The sequence below is a fragment of the Gymnoscopelus braueri genome (genome assembly GCF_963280865.1).
Source record: "Gymnoscopelus braueri genome assembly, chromosome: 12".
NCBI lineage: Eukaryota > Metazoa > Chordata > Actinopteri > Myctophiformes > Myctophidae > Gymnoscopelus > Gymnoscopelus braueri.
Genome location: NC_137614.1, coordinates 1054669 through 1061656, shown reverse-complemented (window position 1 = coordinate 1061656; position 6988 = coordinate 1054669).

Below are 6988 nucleotides of genomic sequence, written 5' to 3'. Positions count from 1 at the left end.
TCTTAAGCACATTGGGATGTTGGAGAGACTATTATAGACTTCGTCAGATGGCCTGGCTGAAGACCTTTTACTTGTGTGGAGCCTAGGGAGAATGGTTTCAACATCACAGTTGCTGAATGCTCCTCCAGATGCAGAAGTGGGTTTACCTGGCTTTTCAGCATTCTGTGCAAACCTCCACCCACATAGACAGGTAAGCATTATTGGCTACCTTCCACTCATCCCAGCATCGCCAACTGATCGTTCTGTCCTAAAAAAAACTGATGAAATGACTGGTCACTACATCACATGCACCATTATCACTGGAGATAAGGCTACATATGAATGCGCAGTTGCCATCAGAAACAAGCACCAAGATGAGTATGGCAATGTAGTCCTGTTGCTGGGAGGCTTCTGCCAAGCTCACAACTACATGAAGGCTATTTGCATGATTATCGGGGATGCAGGGGCAGAGGATCTTCTTGCAGCAGCAGGTCTCTGTCAGGAAGGAACTGCCAAGAAGATGTTTGGTGAAAAGGTTGAATACTACCAAACCTTACATGCCATCAAGGTCCTCAGTGAAGCCAAGTGCCGCCTGCTCTGGGAAGCCTTTGAGGCATGGGCAGCAGACAGGGACACACAGCCCTGGAAGCCACAAGTTGAGTCGGTCTTGAAGATCCTGTTTGAGAAAGAAACAACTGGCATTCAGAAGTTAGAAATTATCCAGGTGAGGCGTCCAGAGATGGCAGTCCTAGGAGAGCAGCTGCTGCTTTTCAGGAATCATTGAATGAGCAACCAACTGCAGTCCTCTGGGCAACCTTCCTGGAGATGTCAGATATTCTCCAATGGTTTATCTACTACGAGCGGGAAGGTGACTGGACAGGACATCTCTCTGAATCAGCAAGAATGCTACCTGCCTCACTGCAGCAGGCCACTACAAGTGCGGGCAGCAATCTTTGCCTCTGTATTTGGCTGAGATGAAGAGATGATGGCAGCCACAACAGTGTTAGTGTTTCTCTTGACATGCTACTGGAGCAGACCTATAATGCCGATGCCAAGGAAGCAAGCGGTCTGGATGGCATTACACTCAGCCCTGCTGCCTGGACAAAATGGGTCTACACAAAATCAATCACTGCAGCTGTCTCTGCAGAGCTCAAGTCTATGCCCCACCTCCACTCCTCCAACCCACACCATGAGTCTGGTCGGAGTCGTGTAACCCGGGATGAGAGATGGTAGTCAAGGTCATGGCAGCAGTGGAGACTAACCCATTTACAGTGACCACATCATCCATGATCAACAAATCTACAGGACAGTGTGCTAATTACACAGTCAAGGACAACTTGATCAGTGTGAAAGAACTAGGGATGCCACCGATGTTTCGAATATTCGTTAATAATCGAAAATGATTTTTAAAATTCGATTTTATTTATATATATTTATTATTATTATTTAAGAGTTTTTATTTTTTACTTTTGTATGCCTTAGTTTCAACCAAAATATATGCTAATACTAATAAAAGTAATATAGTATTAATAATTTTAAATGGCCATTGGTCACACCACCAGTTTGTTTTACTGTAAACTTAAGAGTGGTGGAAGCCAGCTGCGCTGTCTGTGCAGAGTGCAGTCTGCTGCTGCCTGCTGCAGCCTGCTACACACTGACCCCTCCCCCCCCTTAGTCTCAGACACACGTGCGATTGATTGATTAAGAGGCGATTTACAGAACAGTGAGAACAACAAAAAATGTACAAAGCGGCACGTCCAAAAAAGAGTTCCTCGTGGAACTACTTCGAACTAACAAGTGCAAATGAAGTAAAATGCAAGCTCTGTGAAAAGACTTTGGCCTACCACAGCTCAACTTCAACAATAACAATGCGATCGCATTTGAGTGCGAAACATTCCAAAGAAGTGTCTACAGACTCAGAGAAAGACGCAGCACAGACTGCGTGTCACATTTCCACCACAGCACAGTAGCAACACAGGCGCTCCGCAAGAAACATGTTTGTTTGTTTAATTCTTTGCCTCCCCCCTATATCTTTATGGAAGTAACAAAAAACGATACTTGCATAAAAACAAATTTTTGCTCTTTTTTTATATATAAACCTGTGATGTGACAATAAAGCTAATTCTGATTCAGGCTGATCAAGAAGGACTGTCAGATCATCGTCTGATACAGACCTGTCGTACTAGGTGGAATTCAATCTACGACATGCTTGAACGCCTGCTGGAGCAGTGCTGGGCTGTTGCTGCTGTTCTTTTGGACCGAAATGTCACGAGTCTGTCAGACGACAGGACCCTTGACCTGGCTGATGACAGCTGGATCGTGATGGTGGAGATGCTGCCGGTGTTGCGGTCCTTGAAGTAGATTACTACTGCCCTGTGTGGAGAGTCAGTGGTTTCCAGCTCTATGATTTATCCCGTCACAGCAACTTTGCTGACCAAACACCTGCTTGTTGCTCCAGAAGAGTCTAAGAAGGTTGCGAAGTACAAGCAAACTGTGTCTGTCACTGAAACGGCGACTGAAACCCGAAAAGAAAGTCCCGTGAATAATCAAAATCTAAAAGGGAAAATCTCAGCACCTGGCAAGAGCAATGAAATTGCTGCCCTCTTGCGCATGACCCAAATCATAGCCAGTGGTGGAGAAAAGACACATCCAACTCACCGTCCGTGCACTGTTGTCAACAACAAATTCCATGTTAAGAAAAATCACAAATACAAAAAAAAATGCCTTTTTGCATGGCCAGCTGGCCGTATCCTACTTTATCCTAAGTTATGAACAACAAAATCTGTGAAGAAATCACATAAAAACAAAACAAATCGGACATTTTGACCAGATTGTATAGGGTCACACTTTTAAGTAGTCCTCAGTGATTAGCAACCATCAGGGGATCGATCATACTGGAGATAAATATTATGTGACTACTTGAAAAGGTTATAAAACACAAAAACCGCTGGCAGTGGGTGAGTTTATTCATATATATACTCTGGCAGTTAAAGAGTTAACTAATCTAAAAACATTGGGCCATAACAGGAGTTATTAAATAGACCCACGACAGTATTAAAAACAAACATTATAAAGCATGTACGAGCTCGGCCAATCAGAGGCAGTAACGTAGGACGCGCAGCTAGCCAAAGCTTTTAGCTGTGTCAGCTAACAGGGCAAACCTATTGAGTTTCCTCTGCGACGAATGGGGTGAAAATTAGAAACTTAAGTCGGCCCTTGGTCCAACACATCTTTACCTGGGTGGGCGGTTTAAAGAAGAGACAAGGAGTGTGGTGATCAAGGAGGGGTCTATTAAAGATGTCTCTGCACTAGAATCCACACAACAGGAGGCTGATACAAGAATAATACTCCACAAACAGTACAGTGTCCAGAATGACAAAGTTGACAGAGTTGTCATCAATACCAATGACACAGACATCATCATCATGTGCCTTTACTATGCAGCAACCCACCTCAGATGCCTTCCAGAGCTTCCAAAAGCTCTCGTTTTGATTTACTCAACATCCTTTGCATGTGCAAGGTTCTACAACAAATGCATGGATTTTGAAATAACTTCACAACAAGGCTGGCACAGTCCGAGCTCATACATTGGTTATTGTCTGTGAATGTTTTCCCCAGAATAGGGATGCTAGGGTGGCTAAAGATGTGTTGTATTTGCACATATATTTTGCCTAGTCTACGATAAATGATCAAATCAATAAACCAAAATTATAGAAAATAGACGATCTATAAGCTGAGCTTATATTTTCACTTTTTTCACCTCACCATTGTACAACATAGTATAATAAAGGGTTAAGTGTTTAATCAGACTTATCGACTTAATCAATTATATCAAATCTTTTATTTTGTGTCACTTAAGGTAAATACGAATAATAAAAATAAATAAACTTGATTATTCAATTAACATACATATTCAATTAACATACATAAGCAAGACTAAGTTGGTTATTGTTACTATATGTTGGTTAATTGTCCAGCCCTAGTAGGCAGAGATTTTATTTTAGAGGATAAGCTCCTTGATATGCAGCATCTTGTTTTCAAGGGGGTCCTCTGATATCTTATGTGAGACTAGACACCACCACCTGTCTGAGGTGTCTGAATGAACAGAGCGCCACCAGGTCAGTAGATGGATGAACTTGGCTCGGCAAATAAGAAAATGTGAGCACAACCTAAGTGTCAACAAGTAGTTTCTTTACCTGGTGCACGGTTCAGAAGAGTTCATACAAACATTCATTAAAATGTCCTTTAGGCATCTGTTATTTAAACAGGCACAGGCATACAGTATGTATGGAAGGGATAATGTATGAGGAGGTGGTCATTATTGAAATTTAAAGCCTGACAGGGTGATTATGCACCTTGGCTCCGCCTTGGTGCATAATCACCCTGAAGGGCTTTAAATTTCAATAATGACCACCTCCTCATATATTATCCCGCTTATTACACGGCTACTTAATACATAAATAAATTAATTGACCCAAAATTAACAACAAAACTAAGTATTTCTCTCATGTTGGATATAGCATAAAACCAAGCATCCCAGGTTGACATGAGCAGGTGTTCTGAGTCTCTGATTAGACAGCGGTCCGTTATAGAGCTCATCGGTCATTATCCAGAAATAATGACCAATGATTGACCAATCAGAATCAAGCATTCAACCAAGCCGTGTAATGTACAATAACCATCATGAAATTTAAACTTTACTTTATTTCTGAATCTGACCTAGCAGCCTCAATAGGCTGAGTGTAGGGCTTTTAGCCTTATTAGATTAGATTAGATTACTACTTATAAAGTTAGTTTATATATATTTACCTGAGAGAGTGTTACACCTGTGTAGTAATGTCAATGTTGACACATCAGCCTCCTCTTCCTGTTTAATCTGTGCAGGTTGTGGTTCCTCCTGGACCAGACTGGGGCTCCTCTTATCCTCATGTTCAGATGAAATCTCTTTACACACAGACAGAAGGAGGACAGAAGAGGTAGAATCAGCGCCACAACTCAAAGTATATAGCTCAGCTATAGCTGTAGAATACAACACTCGTAGACGTATTTATGATTCTGACGTTTTCAATCTACGAGAGTTGTAGGGTTGATCCCCCATGGCCAAATAAAGGTGCTTACCCCCACGCCCCTAATGTTAACTCTTTTTACGGCATAGTAGTTTAATGTAATAATTAATTTTAATGCCGTCTGTGGCCGAACGCCATTTCTCACCCTCGTTTACATTGAGTGTAATTCCGGGTTTCACCGGATGCGCCCCGTCACTACCGCCCATTGGGAACTTCCGACAGAATCGGCCACTGACGGCATTAAAACACTTCTTTATTGAAATATATGGATTATTACATTAAACTACTATGAAGTAGAAAGAGTTAACATTTGGGGAGTGGGGGTAAGCACCTTTATTTTTTTCTGAAAGTCCCGTTGGCCATGGGGGATCAAACCTACAACTCTCGTAGATTGAAAACGTTAGCAGCATAAATACGTCGACGAGAGTTGTATTCTACAGCTAGCTCAGCTACTAGTAAGCTTGTGTTGAACGTATGTTCACTTGTTTTGAAGCATGAACCAACCTGCTCTGTGTAGTTTGATGTGTGGCTGTAGCATCACGTCCAGCAGTTTGTTTTGTCTCTCCAGCAGAGTTTCTAGTGTCTCTATCTCTCTCTGGAAGAGGTTGCACATGAACTCTGCAGCCGCACCAAGGCGCTCCAACACAAACACTCTGACATGAAGCTTCACAATACAAACATCAACACCACGCTGTTGTTCCAAAACACACAATATCTCCTCTCCCACCGACGTCATGTGTTCATTTATCGACAGCCCTACAGACTCCATTTGACTCATTTTACCTCCTTTATGAGACATTTTCACCAAGCTCTCTGTTCCTACTGTAATATACTTATATAATGTGTAAAATTCTCTGTTCCTACTGTAAAATACGTATATAATGTTTAAAGCATAGAGTTATAATATATCGGTAGCACAACGATCAACAATTCCACCATTACGCTTAACGGCTACTGAATATAAACAACATGCCTTTACTTCCGGGTCAAAATGCGTTTCAAGCTTGCGCAGCAAAGGGTCCAGGCACTGTTGGCTTTCGCCGCCTGGTGGAGGAGGTGTGTAACTGTTACTGAATAAAAGGTAGATAGATAGACAGACAGACAGACAGACAGACAGACAGACAGACAGACAGACAGACAGACAGACAGACCATTTTCTGACGTATAAGGTCATTGTAATCAGCTTATACAACTGTATAATTACAGTTATAACTAAGCACTCATAAGACTTAAGTACTCATAATGCAATCATAACACATTATAAAGCCTATTATAATGTCAAGGTCAAGCATCACACTCCTCCATAATTACAGGTTACTCACAGACTTTTTCATAGTAAGGATCTTGTTTCATAGTAAAGTAAAGTAGAATAAATAGCATTAAATATGTGAAAGAACAACACAAAAGGTTTCTGCCTACACCTTCACTCATTACTTTATACTTATGCCTGCCTACTACACCTAATGACCACTTGACTTATAGTCACACTATAATGCATTATAACAGTGATTATAATACATAAGAACATTATCATACTGTATTACAACTATGGCAATAATAATACTGTGTGATCCTTGCAAAGAATTATGTCTGAGTGTAATTATGAAATATTATGATACTAGACCATCATTATGAAGTGCTCTTTAATGTTATTATTGTAATTATTATTTTTATAAAGCAATACTATTATTTATGAGTTATTTTAACTGTACATATACCGTGTTATAAGCAGATCATAATGCCTTATAATTACGTTTATAATGCATTATAGACATGGAATGCATAGCAAGTGTTAATAAGAGGGAGTGAGAGAAAGTGGGTGTGTGTGTGTGCCTGCGTGCATGCGTGTGTGCGTGCGTGCGTGTGTGGGGGGAGGCTCAGGGGTAGACAGAAAGAGGTAGAAGAAAAAATGTGAAACATTTAGTGATTATTAGAATGTAAAG